At 35.0% G+C, this 18,436-nt stretch overlaps 1 pseudogene; it reads left to right on the top strand.

Moving 5' to 3' along the window:
- The window catches only part of LOC136142159 (charged multivesicular body protein 1B2-like), a 61,804-nt pseudogene extending 46,273 nt beyond the window's left edge, over positions 1–15,531 (top strand).
- The last annotated feature ends 2,905 nt before the right edge of the window (positions 15,532–18,436 follow it).

Genomic DNA, 18,436 nt, shown 5'->3' with positions numbered 1-18,436 from the left:
TTAATAGTGATTTAATCATGATATAAAGCAGTTGGTTTTGAAATAATCCACATTGCTTTGTCAGATTCATGTGCATTACTTCATATTTGTTTTTGCTTGTGTCATGAAAATGAAAGATTTGTGGTATTGCTTATTTGGGTCTTATTCCCATTATATTTTTGTCGTTTTTAATTAAAAATGTTTAATCTTAAAATAGTTTTAGACTTAAAGAGAAATTGCAGAAATGTACAGAGATTTCTTTTATTCCCTTTACCAAGCTTCTCCTAATGTTAACACCTTACATAAACATAATCATAAGCCAAAGGAAATCCACATCACTACAATATTAACTAAACTACAGATCTTATTTGGATTTCACCTGTTTTTCCCCTAATGTCCTTTTTCTGTTTCAGAATCCAATCACGCATTGCATTTAGTTGGCATGGCTCCTTCGTCTTCTCCATTCTATAACAGTTCTTCAGTCTTTCTTTGCTTTACATGAACTTGATGCTTGGCAAGAACACTGGTCAGTTATACCTTACATAGAATATCTCTCTCAGTACAGGATTCCCTGACGGTTTCTCTGGAGTAAATTGAGGTTATGTTTTTGACAACACCACCATATAAGTATGCTGTACTCTTCCCAGTTCATCATTTCAGAAGGTAAATGGTGTTGAAATGTTTTATTACTGGTGATATTATCCTTGGTAAGGTGGTATCTGCCAGGTTTCTCTACTATAAAGTTGCTCTTTTTCCCTTTGTAATTAATCTTTCTTGCCATTACTTTAATTTAAAAAATTTTTATTTTATATTGGAGTATGGTTGATTTAAAATGTTGTGTTAGTTTCAGGTATACAGCCAAGTGATTTAGTTAAACATATACATATATTATTTTTCAGATTCTTTTCCCATATAGGTTATTACAGAGTATTGAGTAGATTTCCCTGTGCTATACAGTAGGTCCTTGTTGATTATCTGTTTTATATATAGTAGTGTGTATGTTAATCCCAAACTCCTAATTTATCCATCCCCGCACCTTTCCCCTTGACAACCATCAGTTTGTTTTAATAGAAATAATTAAGTTTCTTAAAATTATTAAGTTTTATTTATTTCTTTTATTTTCTTCTAAAATTATTTCTTAAAATAATTAACTTAATTTTAACAGAAAACAAATGTGGAAGAGATAAAAATTGTTCTGTTTCCTCAAATACTTTGTGAATATTTGGTTTAAATAGCATAATCTTATAAGTTTTATAATTTTAATATCTTGTTTTCAGTTAGGTTGGGAAATGACTTTTTTTTTTTAAACCTTAACATATAATTTCAGAACACCTATTTAACTTGAAGTTTGCTGCAAAGGAACTTAACAGGAATGCCAAGAAATGTGATAAAGAAGAAAAGGCTGAAAAGGCCAAGATTAAAAAGGTAAATAATTTTGTGTGTGTGTGTGGTATGCGGACCTCTCACTGTTGTGGCCTCTCCCGTTGCAGAGCACAGGCTCCAGACACGCGGGCTCAGTGACCATGGCTCCTGGGCCCAGCTGCTCCACAGCATGTGGGATCTTCCGGACCGGGGCACGAACCCGTGTCCCCTGCATAGGCAGGCGGACTCTCAACCACTGCGCCACCAGGGAAGCCCCAAGGTAAGTAATTTTTAATCTTTTTACTTTTTTTTAAACTCATGAAATGAGCACAGTTATATGATGGAAGAGTGGTTGTTTTAGTTTATTTTACATTGAAGAAGGATTACTGGCTTTAGCATTTTAAGCCAAATATCTATTAAGTAAATTATTTATTATTTGACATAATTAATAATGGCTTTTTTGTTTATTTCTACTTATGTGTGCAAGTATGGCTCATAACACAGAGTATAACTGTACTGTTACCTAACTGTTCTGTTGCCTAGATCTAATGACTGTCCTTTGGTTTGTAGCCAGAACCACTGTTACTGAGAAGTATAAAGCCTGTATGTCAGAAAAATATTTCACATTTTTTGGCTCATTTGAATTTCTTTAGTCTCTAAAGTTTTTTTTTTTTTTGCGGTACGTGGGCCTCTCACTGTTGCGGCCTCTCCCGTTGCGGAGCACAGGCTCCAGACGTGCAGGCTCAGCGGCCATGGCTCACGGGCCCAGCCGCTCTGCAGCATGTGGGATCTTGCCAGACCAGGGCACGAACCCATGTCCCCTGCATCGGCAGGTGGACTCTCAACCACTGCGCCACCAGGGAAGCCCAAGTTTTTTATTTTTTTAACATCTTTATTGGAGTATAATTGCTTTACAATCATGTGTCAGTTTCTGCTGTATAATAAAGTGAATCAGCTATGTGTATACATATATCCCCATATCCTCTCCCTCTTGCGTCTCCTTCCCACCCTCCCTATCCCACTCCTCTAGGTGGTCACAGAGCACCCAGCTGATCTCCCTGTGCTATGCGGCTGCTTCCCACTAGCTGTTTTACATTTGATGGTGTATATATGTCAGTGCTACTCTCTCACTTCGTTGCAGCTTACCCTTCCCCTTCCCATGTCCTCAAGTCCATTCTCTACATCTGCGTCTTTATTCTTGTCCTGCCCCTAGGTTCATTAGAACCATTTTTTTAAAGATTTCATATATATATGTGTTAGCATACAGTATTTGATTTTCTCTTTCTGACTGACTGCATTCTGTATGACAGACTCTAGGTCCATCCCCCTCACTACAAATAACTCAATTTCATTTCTTTTTATGGCTGAGTAATATTCCATTGAATATAAGTTTTATATATACATAGTACATAGAATTAATGTATATTGTGACTTGTGCATTGTGTATTTTCTAGGATTTACAAAACTCAGCATATAGTTGGACTCATGGCTATGACATATTACACTAAAGGATACAAAGGGAAAACACATGGGGTGATGTCTGGAGGAATCCAGGCTTAAGCTTCCAAGAGTTCTCAGTGGAAACACACAGGACAAGCTTAATTCCTGCAGCAACAAATTGTGACAACATATGTTAAATGTTGTCTACCAAGTAAGTTCTCCTGTGACTAGGAGTCAAAGGCTTTTATTGGTAGTCACGCAGGGATCCTCTGCCTAGCACACACCAAAATTCCAGTCTCCCAGAAGGAAATCCATTGTTTGGCATAAACCACATTGTTTGTATAAAGAGTGTAGGCACAGTGAGCCATTCTTAACTGTTCTGGGAAAGATGGAAACCTTCCCCAAATCCAAGTTCCTAGATGCTAGTTACACGCCAAACTTGCAAATAGACGTTTCGAAGGACAGCAGACTCAGGCTTGCTGTGTTAACTCTTTTCTGCACACGTGTATTTTTGTATCTATTTTTAATATTTTATTAACTTACTCTGATCTTTGGTAATAGCGTATATCCTACCCTTAAATTGAGTCACTTTGGGTATTTTATGCTCTTAATAGAGAAAACTTTATGGGAAGAAAACTTTCAGAAAAGGAGAAAGAAATAGGCTGAGTTAGAAGAAAAAATACTTAAAATTAATGTATTAGCATCATCCTTTTCTAAAAGTATAAGCCCAACTATTTCAAGGAAAGAGAAAACATAAAAAAGATTTTGGTCTTACATTTTTGTATATTGAGGAAATTAGAAATAATCTAAAAATAATTTTTGAATTTTCAAATCTCAGGCAAGCACAGCAGTATTAAAACATGCATATTCCCAACAAACAAAGTCCAGGTCCAGATAGTTTTACCGGTGAATTATACCAGACATTTAAAGAATTAAAGTACACCTTTGAACAACACAGGTTTGAACTTCACAGGTCCACTTGTGCACATATTTTTTTCAACCAAGATGTACTATAGTACTACACTATTCATGGTCGGTTGAATCCACAGATGCAGAACTGTAGATACAGAAGGCCAACTGTAAAGTTATACATGGATTTTTGACTGAGTGGGGTTTGGCACCCCTAGCCCCGTGTTGTTCAAGGGGCAACTGTAATACCAATCAACCTCAAACTCACTCATCCAAAAAATTAAAGAGGAGGGGACACATCCAAACTCACTCTATGAGGCCAGCATTACCCTGATACCAAAACCAAACAAGGAAACTACAAGAAAAGAGCATTATAGGCCAATAGCCCTGATGAACATAGATGTAAAAATCCTCAACAAAATAGTAGCAAACCAAATTCAACAATGCATTAAAAGGGTCATATACCATGATTAAATGGAATTTATTCCAGGGATGTGGGGATGGTTCACCATCCACAAGTCAATCAGGGTGATATACCACATTAACAAAATGAAGGATAAAAATCATATATTCATCTCAATAGATGCAGAAAAGGCATGTGACAAAATTCAACATTCATTCATGATAACAGCTCTCAACAAAGTGGATGTAGGGGGAATGTACCTCAACATAATGAAAGCCATAGATGACAAGCCCACAGTTAGCATCATACCCAAGGAAAAAAAGCTAAAAGGTTTTCCTCTAAGATCAAGATAAGGATGCCGACTTTTACCACTTCTGTTCCACATACTGCTGGAAGTCCTAGCCAGAGCAATTAGGCAAGAAAAAGAAATAAAAGACATCCAAATCAGAAAGGAAGAAGTAAAACTGTCTCTATTAGCAGATAACATGTATTACATATAAAAAACCCATGGCATTATATATAGAAGAATCCACCAAAAAAAAATTAGAATAGATGCAATAAAGTTGCAGGATACAAAATCAATATACAAAAATCAGTTGTGTTTCTATAACTAATAATGAACTATCAGAGAAGTTAAGAAAACAATCTTATTTACAATTTCATTAAAAATAAAATACCTAGGGAAACTTAACCAAGGACCTGAAAGACTACACTGAAAACTATAAGACATTGATGAAAGAAATTGAAGAAGATGCAAATAAATGGAAAGATATTCCATTCTCATGGGTTGGAACAATTAATATTGTTAGAATGTCCATACTGCTCAAAGCAATCTACAAATTCAGTTCAATCCCTATGAAGATGCCAGTGGCAGTTTTCGTAGAAATAGAACAAACAGTCCTAAAATTTATATGGAACCACAAAAGACTCTGAATATCCAAGGCCATCTTGAGAAAGAACAAGGCTCAAACATCATGCTTCCTGATTTCAAACTATATTACCAAGCTGTGGTAAATGAGACAGCATGATATTGACATAAAAACAGACACGTAGATCAATGAAACAGAATAGAGAAATCAGAAATAAACCCACACATTTATGGTAATTTATTTGCAACAAAGGACCCAAGAATATACAATGGGGAAAGGACAGTCTCTTCAGTAAATAGTGTTGGGAAAGCTGGACAGCCACATGCAAAAGAATAAAACTGGACCACTGTCTTACAACATATACAGCAGTTATCTCAAAATGGATTAAAGACTTGGACTTTAAACGTGAAGTCATAAAACTCTAGAAGAAAACATAGATGGTAAACTCCTTGATACTGGTCTTGGCAGTGATTTTTTGGAATCGACACCAAAAGCAGAGGCAACAAAAGCAAAAATAAAGAAGTGGGACTTCATCAAACAAAAAAACTTCTGCGCAGCAAAGGAAGCCATGAAAAAATTTAAAAGGCAACTAACTCTATCCTAAGTTAAAACTGGGAGAAAATATTTGAAAACCATACAGCTGATAAGGCGTTTACATCTGAAATATGTAAAGAATTTATACAAGTCAAAAGCAAAATACCAAACAATCTGATTTAAAAATGTGTAGAGGATCTGAATATACATTTTTCATAAAAAGACATACCAATTTGCCAACAGGTACATGAAAATGTTCTCAATATCACGCATCATCAGGGAAATGCAAATCAAAACACAGTAAGACATCACTTCACACCTGTTATCAAATGACTGTCATCAAAAAGACAAAAAGTGGCTTCCCTGGTGGCACAGTAGTTGAAAGTCTGCCTGCCAATGCAGGGGACACGGGTTCATGCCCCAGTCCAGGAAGATCCCACATGCCGCAGAGTGGCTAGGCCTGTGAGCCATGGCTGCTGGGCCTGCGCGTCCGGAGCCTGTGCTCTGCAATGGGAGAGGCCACAACAGTGAGAGGCCTGCGTACCACACACACACACACACACATGCACACACACACACAAAAAAAAAGACAAAAAGCAAAAAGTGTTGGAGAGGTTGTGGAGCAAAGGGAACCCTTGTGCACTATTGGTGGGAATATAAATTAGTGCAGCCACTATGGAAAACAGTATGGATGTTCCTTGAAAAGTGAAAATTAGAACCTACCATATGGTCCAGCAATTCCACTTCTGGGTATTTATCTGAAGGAAACAAAAACACTAACTCAGAAAGATATATACACCCCCATGTTCATTGCAGCATTATTTATAATAGCCAAGACATGCGGGGCTTCCCTGGTGGTGCAGTGCTTAAGAATCCACCGGCCAATGCAGGGGGCACGGATTCAAGCCCTGGTCCAGGAAGGAACCCACATGCTACAGAGCAACTAGGCCAATGTGCCACAAGTACCGAGCCTGTGCCGTAGAGCCCATGAGCCACAACTACTGAGCCCACATGCCACAACTGCTGAAGCCTGCACGCCTAGAGCCTGTGCTCTGCAACAAGACAAGCCACCGCAATGAGGAGCCCGCACACCGTGATGAAGACCCAATGCAGCCAAAAATAAATAAAATAAATTAATTTTTTAAGAAAGACATGAAAACAACCTAAGTGTCCATCAATGGATGAATGGAAAAAGAAAATTTGGAATATATATATATATATATATATATATATATACATATATATATATAAAGTCGAATATTATTCACCCATAAACAAGGAAACCCTGCCATTTGCAACAACATGGATGGACCTTGAGCATATTATGCTAAGTGAAATAAGTCAGAGAGAGAAAGGCAGATGCCATGTGATCTAACTTATGTGGAATCTTAAAAAAATAAACTCATGGATAAAGAGAATAGATTTGCGGTTGCCAGAGGAAGGAGGTGAGGGGTGGGTGTGTGTGAAATGGGTGAAGATGGCTGAAAGGTACAAACTATCAGTTATAAAATAAGTCCTGGGAATATAATGTACAGCATGGTGACTACAGTTAATAATACTTTATTATATATTTGAAAGTTGCTAAGAGATCTTAAAAGTTCTCATCACAAGAAAAAAAATTGTAGCTATGTGTAGTTATGGATGTTAACTAGGAAAAAAACTTGGAAAGTGTTTGAGGTTGCATATACTAATGTATTTATCACATTGGTGTTTATATTATTGAAGAATTGGAAACAAACTAAATACCCAGCAAACAGGGATCTTAACTGATCCATGTGCTCTAATTTCAGTCACTTATGTACCCTATCAATTTTGCTATACTGGGGTACCATCTGAGCTATTTAACATTTTTCTTTAAATTGACTTTTAACTTAATACCTGGCCATAGCTATTACAGTATAGCAGAAAGCATGGATCTGTGTTAGTCATATCCATTTCAGATATACATTTAAATAAATGCATGATTAAAATGAAGATACTTATGTCTGTGTAACATCTAAAATAATTTTATGTACTATCAGTAGTGTTTTTACCACACACGAGGAAAGCCCTGATTAATGGTACATCCATACAACACAGCCTTTTTTTTTCTTTCAACACAGTCTTTAGAGTGATGATGTAGTTATATATTTATTGACTTAAAAAAATTTTAATTAGGTGAGAAAACAGTATGCTCTGATGCATGTACTCTTGTAATTTATATTGTAATATTTCAATAAATAGGTTTATGTACTTGGAATACTTTATACTGAAATATTAATAGTGGTAATGGCTGAGTGATTATGGAAAAAATTTTAAACTTTATATTCTAATTTCTTAAAATGTTAATGAGTATATATCTTTTAGTCATAAATAAAAAATTAAAGGACTATAAATTCTCCTTTTATTTCCTAAAAATACTAATTGTAAAAGCTCTTAAATATTAAAAATGTTAGTTGGACATTGTTTTCCTCTTTCTAAAATATCTACTTTTGCTCCCTATATTTACTTTTGGTGTTTGTCTTCACTGTTTACTTTTGCTGTGTTTAAAACAGGCCATTCAGAAAGGCAATACAGAAGTTGTAAGAATACATGCTGAAAATGCAATCCGCCAGAAGAATCAAACAATTAATTTCTTGAGAATGAGTGCTAGGGTTGATGCTGTGGCAGCCAGAGTTCAAACTGCAGTTACAATGGGCAAGGTAAGCCTTAATATCTGTAAATAATAGGAACTCTTGATTTAAGTTATTGGAGATATTAAGAATTGTCAGAAATCTAAATCTACTGCAAAGTGTTACAAAGGTACTCGCCTTCCTGGGCAGGAGAAAGATAGTCAAAATGCTTACTGAGGAAACCGATTTTGGCAGTGGCTTTTCAGCTAAGGTCTAATTAGTTGTCTTCCAATGAATAGTCAAACATAAAAGATAGTCGATGCCTAGACCAGAAATACATAGTGTACTTTTACTGTTAAGGAAACGGTAGATAAATTTTATAAGATGATCTACAAGTAATATAAGAAACTACATAAATTTTGAGGTTGTTTATATTATAGGATTCTCAGTCTTTTTTTTTATACTCCCAATAGGTAACCAAGTCCATGGCAGATGTAGTTAAGTCTATGGATGCTACATTGAGGAGTATGAACCTTGAAAAGGTAAAAAAGATAAATAAATATATTGATGTTCAGATAATATCTTTTCAGAGTAAGTTTTTTTCTTATGACCATATTTCTTTTTGCAAATTTCTGCCCTGATGGACAAATTTGAACAGCAGTTTGAAACACTGGATGTTCAAACACAACAAATGGAAGACACGAGTAGTACTACAACCCTAACAACACCACAAGCAAGAATAGTTTCTCTACTTATACTAACTTTTAAAAATTACCCAAGTTCAAAATATAATGGCTTTGTGAACCTAAATCATCTCTAGAATGTGAAGTAAACATGGTGTATCCCCAAAATGCAAGTAGGAAGTTATGCTCTGACCCTGGATTCCTAAGGACATGTTAGAAGATGACATTTCCTATCTTGTTTTGAAGTTCTAAGAATTATTATAGGTCACATGTCTAGAGAGTATGGAACTTGATTCTGCCCTGCTGCCAGTGGTCCTTATTGATAAAAGCATTGAACTAGGGACTCACTGAGGCCAGTGGGTATTAGGTATTATCCTAACCCCAGTTAAGTCATCTCATTGCAGATATTCTGCTTCCTGCCTACTCTTTAGGTATGTTATTAGGCATAGATCACAGATGAACAAATAGTAAATTATAAGATCAATTATTTTTCAGAAAACTAGGATGTTTTCTAGGATATTGTTGCATCTGCAGCTTAGAGATGTGCTACAGAGAAAATTAAATTTGAAACTAGTTTGGATGTCATGTGAGCCAGAAATAAAGATTTTGTGAAACTTGAGTATTAAAATAGAAGATTTATATCATTACCAATCTTCTTTTTGATCCCAGCACCTACACATAGTTCATCAAATAAAAAACTTGTTATCACTACATAAGATGATAATATGGATAATTTACAAAACAGGTTAGGAGAAAAATCAATAGCCATCCATCAGAATTTTACTGAAGGTGATGCCTTTCACTAAGAGGTAAATAATAAGAGAACAAGCTTATATTCATGTTTTAGAGTTAAGAAGAAAGTATTTGTGTATATGTCTTATAGAGAGCATATATTTAGTCATTACGTTTATACCTCCTCCAGAGCCTTGCTTCCCCAAAGTGTGGTGCAAAAATCAGGAACATCTGTATCATCTGGGAGCTTATTAGGAATGCAGAAATTCAGACCCTATCCACAGATATATTGAATTGGAATCATTTTAATAAGATTTACAGGTGATATTTATGCCCTGATTTTGAGAAGCACTGTCCTAGAGTTTCTGATTCTTATTCAGGCACCTTAGGTGATTTTATGGTCAAGATTAGGAAAACACAAGGGGACTGGAAAAATGACTTGAAGTCAGGACACTTGGATTTCTAATCCCTACTCTGTCACTAATTAAGTTTGGGACCTTAAGATACTCACTACCTTGGGCCTCAGTATTCATAACTGTAAAATGTAGGGTTGGATTTGATGATATCTAAATGCCTTTTAGCTCTGAAAAATCTTGAGATTCATTCACCTAACATTTGCTAAGCACCTTCTCCTGTTTCAGGTATTGTGCTAGGTGCTGGGGATATTCAAGTATATACAAAACATTTTTCATAAAGAGTCAACCAAAATTTACAACAGAAATGGGCATGCTTAGATGCCCAAATTCTCATACCTTGCTAATGAGTAATTAGAATTTAAATTAGCATATTCACTTTGGAAAAGCAATGCGGTAGTGTCTACAGTCCATTCTTAACATAGCAGCCAGAGCAATCCTGATAAAACAAGTCAGATCATGTCATTCTTCTGCTCAGAACCCTTCAGTGGCTCTGCATGTCTCTCAAAATAAAAGCCAAATTCTTTATGGTGGCCTATAGTGCCCTCTAGGATCTGCCTCATCCTGCTTCTCTGACCTTATCTCCTATTATTGCTCATCACTCTACTAAGATATTGGCTTCCTTGTTATTTCTCAAACACACCATGTACATTTCTTCCTCAAAGCCATTCACTTGCAGGTTCCTCTGCCTGAATCTTCTTCATCTGTCTTGCACTCATCCTCATTGCCCACTCCCCCACCTCCTTCAGTTCTTTGTTCAAATGTCATTTTCTCAGTGAGGTCTTTTAAGATCATCCTACTTAGAAGTACACCAGTGGCACATCCACCAAGTGCTGTACTCCCTATCTACCATCCCTGCTTTATTTTTCTGCATTGTACATATCACCTTCTAATAAACCACATAATTTAAAAAGTTTTTATTTGCCCCTCCCTTTCATGTGCACACACTAGAATGTAAGCTTAATGAAGGCAGGGATATTTTTAATTATTTTTGTTTACTGATGTATCCCTAACACTTAAAATGATATCTGGCATAAAGTAGGTGCTCAGTTAATATTTGTTGAATAAATCAGAGTATATGAAAATGCATGTGACCTACAACCTAGTACTTCTATTTTTAAATTTATACACAAAAGACCTACATGTGTATAAACATACTTCTACATAAGAATGTTCATTGCACTATTGTCTATAATCAGGAGAAATTAGAGGAAAATGTCTAAATGTCCAGAAATAAAATGGATAAATACAGTTGAGAGTATTTTATATTACAGTACTATACAGGAGTGAAAGTTAATGAACTAGAGCTCTAGATCTCAATATAATTAGATCTTATAAGGTTGAATTAAAAAAAACAAGTTGCAAAATAGTATACTTAGTATAATGCCATTTAAGTAAACTTTAAAAACACAAATAATGGTATTTTAGATATGAAGTAAAAACAACACAATCTAAATGCACCGAAGTATTTGATCTATTATTTTCTGAACTTCTTTATATTTTGAAGGTGAATGAAAGACAAGAGAGACTAAGACCCAACAACATTATTAGAGGTTTGCTTAAAATTTGGCACCTTGTGGTAGAGCTGTAACTATGTCTTAGAGCTCCTACCTGTATGTTCAAAATATTTTAAATAAGTTAAAAACAAGTTTTTTTTAATTAATTGGACTCTATTCCCTGAGAACTCCTGTACTGTTGTAAATATCTCAATACTTATATTTTATTCATCTCTAGATACTTTAAAAAGTAATCCTTAATATCAAATTTGCATCAACTAGCAGAAAGGACAGTTATGATTAATCTAAAATTTAAGTCTGTTACATTTTAAATACGAGCAAAGTTGGTTCACTCCATTAGAGAGCTACATTACTCAGATTCAAATTATATGTGAATATCACTGTGAATATTTTTCACATAACCTCATAGTTTAAGGCTTTATAATTTAACATTATTCATAAATAAATCATTTTATGAGATAATTCAGCTCCCTCTGGTGGTAAAAATTTTTTTAAAACTTTCTTTTAAAAACTGTAGATCAGTTCCCCCTTTTAAAAGCTAGGTCAGAAGCAAAAACTACCCAAAAAGCAAATACCATTCAAATACAAATTCTTATTTTTTTATTCTAGAACCAGGTGGATATGCTGCTTCAAGAAATGGCAGATGAAGCTGGGTAAGAAATTATTCAGATGCTTTTGAAATAATCTTGATTTAATATCTACAAGTCCTACAATTATGTAATGTGGATAAAAATATCACCAATGGTCAGAGTTAGGTTTTTGACCCTAGAATTTAGTGCTTCAAGGACCTTTAGAACATCCAGCTCTTTGTCATGCTCATAAAAATATGACTTTGTTCCAATCATCTTAGTATTTTCTTAAAAATCTCTGGAGATAGATTCGGTTAGTGTGTGATAAGAAATGAAGGAAGGTGACTGAGGGAGGCAGGAGTGTTTAAAAAGTTTCCTCTGTACCATTTGTGTTCAGCATATATCAAATGTTTAATTGTTTTTAATAGGATCTTCCAAAAGAATTCTACTATGATCAGGCCATTAAGTCTTAAGCCAAGTTTGAGTCCTGCAAACTGAGCAATATGTGCAAAACATCCAAGGAGTTCAAAAGATGGCAGCATTTCATTGTTGTAGATGGTTATTTCTTGTTTAAAAAAGTAAATAATTAACACCCTTTCTGGCCCAGCTATTAGAAATAGGGTATCTGTTAGGCTATTTATTTTAGGCTTTTCATGTTTGAGGGGAATGACTTGACTGTAATATTATCAGTGCTACAGAAGTCATGTTATATCAGTATTCTCTGGTATTTTACTTAGTTCAAGAGAACATTATAGTAAAGAATTAAAAATATTTTTTCAAAGATAAAGATTAAAACTGGGTGATACTAAAGTTTTATGCTTTATCTTCAAAGGTAGAGTAATAGGTTGAAATAAGGTTCTTAAAGACACCTGGAAAATAGAGTTGATTAATATTATTCTAGTGTTGAAACTAATGCTTAATTAGAAAGAACTTAATTAGTTACCAGCTCTTTAGTTCACTGTTGTATCTCTCATTAGTGGGTTAAAACCTAGGTTAATAAATCAGGTTTGCAATATTTGAGAACAGGGCCAGAGGGTAGGTGGTACACTATTTTGCTTTGTTAGTATCTAATATAGCCCATATCCAACAAGGAGTTAGTAAGAAGGATGATTTTTAGGTATTATAGGAGAGACTAAGGCATGTGTAAAAAGACTCCATTTTATTAATATGAGGCTAAGAACTTGTTTCTTTTTGTACCAAAGACGAAATAAGAAGATTGGGCTTGAAAATAGAGCAAGGGAGGTCTTTCAAAACGAATATTGCCGTATCACAGCCTTACTGACTCTCAGTGGAAATCAAGTTCAGTAGACAACTTTTTTATAAGATTTAGAATAGGATTTCTCAAACTTGACACTGTTGACATTTTGGGCTAATAATCCTAGGGGCTGTCCTATGTATGTAGGATGTTTAGTAGTGTCCCTGGCATCTACCCACAAGTAATATCACCCCTCCCCCCCCAGGTGTGACAGCCAAAAATGCCTCCATACAATGACAAATGTTCCTTGAGTGTAGGGAGCCAAAATCAAGTGATTACTTCTGTCAATAATGGGTGGTGACTGGAGCAGTAGAAATAGGTAGAACCATTGATGTCGAAATACCCATCCTTATAGATGTTTAAGTATAGCAAAATTTTAGTATACTATATCTTTACCTTTTAAATAACAATCTGTCTCTAGAATCTCCTAATGACGAAGTTACTGTATTCACTGTAGTGTTTTCAAACTGGAGTTGGCATACACTCGTCTAGAGACAGGCAGAAAGAGTAGTTTGTATCCTCAGGAGTATTTATAATGGAGATTAAAATCGTGGCCTTGGAAGGAGACAAACCTGGATTTGAATCCTATCTGTCACTAGAGTGATCTTGGGCAAGTGTACTTAACTTTTCTAAACTTCAGTTATATGGGTAGATGCAAGTAATGATTTCTAGCAAGGGTAGCTCAGGATCTAAACACTGAACTTGTAGTTAGCTCAAATGTTAGATATGGATATTGATCCTGAGGCTACATATGTCTAGCCTGTTTTATCTTTTTTTGGCACATTAATTTTCTTTACAGTAGAAGACATATAGTAATCTCCAGTAAATTCAGTACATTGGATACCCATTGTTTTGGTCTTTCTTTTTGTTCAGATGACCAGATTATTATCCTATATTTTATTCACTTTTCTATCATAAGATTATCATCCACATGGGGTTGCCACTAGGGCTCAACAAAAACTCTTTAAAATTAGTAATTCATTTATCCTAAGATGGACATTCAGAATATGTATTATTATTATTATTATTTTGCTGTACGCGGGCCTCTCACTGTTGTGGCCTCTCCCGTTGCGGAGCACAGGCTCTGGACGCACAGGCTCAGCGGCCATGGCTCATGGGCCCAGCCGCTCTGTGGCATGTGGGATCTTCCCGGACCGGGACACGAACCCGTGTCCCCTGCATCAGCAGGCAGACTCTCAACCACTGCACCACCAGGGAAGCCCAGAATTTGTATTTTTGAATTAATTAATTTATTTATTTTTGGCTGCATTGGGTCTTTGTGCTGTGCACGGGCTTTCTCTAGTTGCGGCGTTGGGGGGCTACTCTTTGTTGTGATGCGAGGGCTTCTCATTGCAGTGGCTTCTCTTGTTGTAGAGCACCGGCTCTGGGTGTGTGGGCTCTAGAGCGCAGGCTCAGTAGTTGTGGCACGGGGCTTAGTTGCTCCACTGCATGTGGGATATTCCAGGACCAGGGATCGAACCCATGTCCCCTGTACTGGCAGGCGGATTCTTAACCACTGCACCACCAGGAAAGTCCCCAGAATATTTTTAAGTTCTATTTGCATCTATAAAATTGAACCAGTATTATGTTTATTTAAATTAAGGTAAAATGCTAGGTAGAATATTCAAATTTGCAATAAGAATGTTTTTGTAATTTATAATAACAATTATAAGCTTGTTATAATTAGATAAGGAGAAAAATGCTTATATTAACATTCATTTATGTTAATTATTTTAAAATTGTAGCCTTGATCTCAGTATGGAACTACCACAAGGTCAAACAGTTTCTTTTGGCACAGGTGTTAACTTCCATGGAACAGGTAGAAGTTGGATTTTATCTTGATTTGTATGAACTTGATGAATGAATTAAATATATGTGTATTTATATGTATATATAAGCAAATATATTCTCCTTTTATCTATTATAAAGAGTATTTTTCTACTATAATATGACATCATCGTAAATAAGCAAGATGTAATTAGCCTTTAACTCCTTAATGATGGACATTGCATGCATATTTCATTTAACAATTGAATTTGTTCCCCTTCATAGCCTTCTGCTCTATTAAGTTCTCCATTTATTTTGAAATGTTTAAAAAAAGTAAATTCTTAATATTTTTGTGTGAATTTTTGAGACAAGATTTTAAATCTTATTTGAATATGAGCTATTTAAAATATTAGTGATTTATATTTGTCACAGCCCTGTGACTTTTAATTTTTGCTTTCTCCAGGATGAACTATCACAGAGACTTGCTCGTCTGCGTGATCAAGTGTAATTTAAAGAACTGGCGCTTTTGTTTACTTCACTGGCTTCTGAAATATTTTGTGTGTATGTATAGATAAGTTTCACTCCAATTACAATAAGAATGCCATACATTACAGAATGCTTAACACTATTTGTATATAATGCTTTCTTTTACCTTGCTGTACTTTCCAGTACTTTAATTCCAGAGAGTTTCCACCTTGACAGATTTTACAGTTTTGTATATTATGTTGAAAAGTGCAAGAGATGGGTTTTTGTAGGTGTCTTAGACTGAGCTAGCATTAACTTGTTGTATATGAAATATCTTCCTCAAAAATTACATTAAAAAATCTAGGACCAAAGTACTACAGAATAAAGTACTTTATACAGAATAAAGTATAGAATAAAAGTTTTGGTTTCTTTTTAACTCAAGGTAGTTTTAAATCTCTGTCTACATTCACATGTGATACATAAAAATAAAAACAGGGAAAATATGTTTACTTAATATGTTTACATAACCAAAAACACCTCATTTAGCATCATGCAATGGACGGTGCTACTTTTTGTGTTTTATGTTTGTTTTTGGTATTCAAGCAGAAATTCAGTTGACTTTTAATCTGTATTCATCAACTTTTAAATTTAGATTACTATGAGAATCTTTACCTAGTAATTTAATGACTATTAATTGAATTCCTTAAATAAAAAATTTTTTCATTGATAAAAAATCTGCAAAATTAAATCAAAGAAATTAAGGTTTGCTCATTAAATATTTTTCTCTTTGGTAAATATCACTGTTAAGACTCACCAAGAAATTCAACATTTCATACTTTTAAATGAAAGTGAAACATTTTTAATGATTACCCAATTTGCACTCAACCCTTGTTAGGTTGTATTTTAAAAGGAGATTAATTTGCATGGCCTTAACATCATTTACATTTCTCACAGAATTGTTGATTGGTTTTCAAAAATCTTGGCCAGTGTTTTTAAACCAACCAACAAAAAATAACAACAAAATTGAACCAACTCAAGTTACAACTATTGTTGATCCTTGAACAACGTAGAGGTTATGGGTTTCAAGCCCCCTTTGCAGTTGAAAATCTGCATATAACTTTATAGCTGGCCCTCTGTATCTGTGGTTCCACATTCGCAGATTCAACAAAACACAGGTTGTGTAGTACTGTAGTGTTTATTGAAAAAAATCTGTGTATAAGTGGACCCACACAATTCAAACCTGTGTTGTTCAGGGGTCAACTGTACTATAAGTCCTGGTTAAATGTGTTCATTCTTTTATCTTAAACAACTCTCATAACTGGAAGAAATAAAGTGGAAAATAAATAAATTGGAATAAAATGTTTTGCCCAGCTATGCAAATAACTTCCAGCCTAATGGAGGTCAGGAGCATAACATACACAGTGGGCAGAAAACTCATAAGATTGTAAAGAAGACTAGACTCTTGAAGGCCAGGATTCTTGGGGGAAAGTATTTGATGACCAGCTGTACTACTTGCCATCTCCCCAGGAATATCTATATTTTACCCAACTAAGATGAACAAATTAACATGTGCCTGCACTTTTCTGATGTAGCAGTCTCAAATGTGGAGAAGTGACCAAGTTAGATTTTAGAAAGTGTACTACTAATCTAGGTTAAGTAGGTAAAGTGTTTTTCCTTACTTAATGTATGATTGGTCCATGAAAGAATGCCAGTATTTCATGAAATTCTATTAAGAGCACGTCTGTTTAGGCATTCTTCGTTCAAAGTGCAATTATGGAGGCTCTTTTTCTTTTAATTTTTAAATTTAATTTAATTTCTTTTTTTATACAGCAGATTCTTATTAGTTATCCATTTTATACATATTAGTGTATATATGTCAATACCAATCTCCCAATTCATCACACTGCCACCCCCACCCCCCCGCCGCTTTCCCCCCTTGGTGTCCATACGTTTGTTCTCTACATCTGTGTCTCTATTTCTGCCCTGCAAACCGGTTCATCTGTACCATTTTTCTAGGTTCCACATATATGCATTAATATATGATATTTGTTTTTCTCTTTCTGACTTACTTCACTCTGTATGACAGTCTCTAGATCCATCCATGTCTCTACAAATGACCCAATTTTGTTCCTTTTTATGGCTGAGTAATATTCCATTGTATATATGTACCACATTTTCCTTATCCATTCGTCTGTTGATGGGCATTTAGGTTGCTTCCATGACCTGGCTATTGTAAATAGTGCTTCAATGAACATTGGGGTGCATGTGTCTTTTTGAATTATGGTTTCCTCTGGGTATATGCCCAGTAGTGGGATTGCTGGGTCATATGGTAATTATATTTTTAATTTTTTAAGGAACCTCCATACTGTTCTCCATAGTGGCTATATCAATTTACATTCCCACCAACAGTGCAAGAGGGTTCCCTTTTCTCCACACCCTCTCCAGCATTTGTTGTTTGTAGATTTTCTGAAGATGCCCATTCTAACTGGTGTGAAGTGATACCTCACTGTAGTTTTGATTTGCATTTCTCTAATAATTAGTGATGTTGAGCAGCTTTTCATGTGCTTCTTGGCCATCTGTATGTCTTCTTTGGAGAAATGTCTATTTAGGTCTTCTGCCCAGTTTTGGATTGGGTTGTTTGTTTTTTTTAATATTGAGCTGGATGAGCTGTTTATATATTTTGGAGATTAATCCTTTTTCCATCGATTCGTTTTTTTGCTAAGTACTCACAATTCATATGTGATGTTTCCTATTGTAAAAGAGAGCATGTATAAATGAAGATTATTTTCACTGGTTAATGAAATGAGAAATTACTTTTTTGCTATGTTTGGGTTAAACCTATTTAACTTTCTTGGTAATTCATAATTTGACTATATGATGTGACTTCAATGTGGTAATCTTCCATTTTGTTTATCATTGATGCTTTGTCTTTTCTACTTAAAGGGTAA

Source organism: Phocoena phocoena, chromosome X (genome assembly GCF_963924675.1).
Source record: "Phocoena phocoena chromosome X, mPhoPho1.1, whole genome shotgun sequence".
Taxonomy (NCBI): domain Eukaryota; kingdom Metazoa; phylum Chordata; class Mammalia; order Artiodactyla; family Phocoenidae; genus Phocoena; species Phocoena phocoena.
The sequence above is the reverse complement of the archived record's forward strand: the minus strand, read 5'-3'. Positions and strand labels throughout refer to the sequence as shown.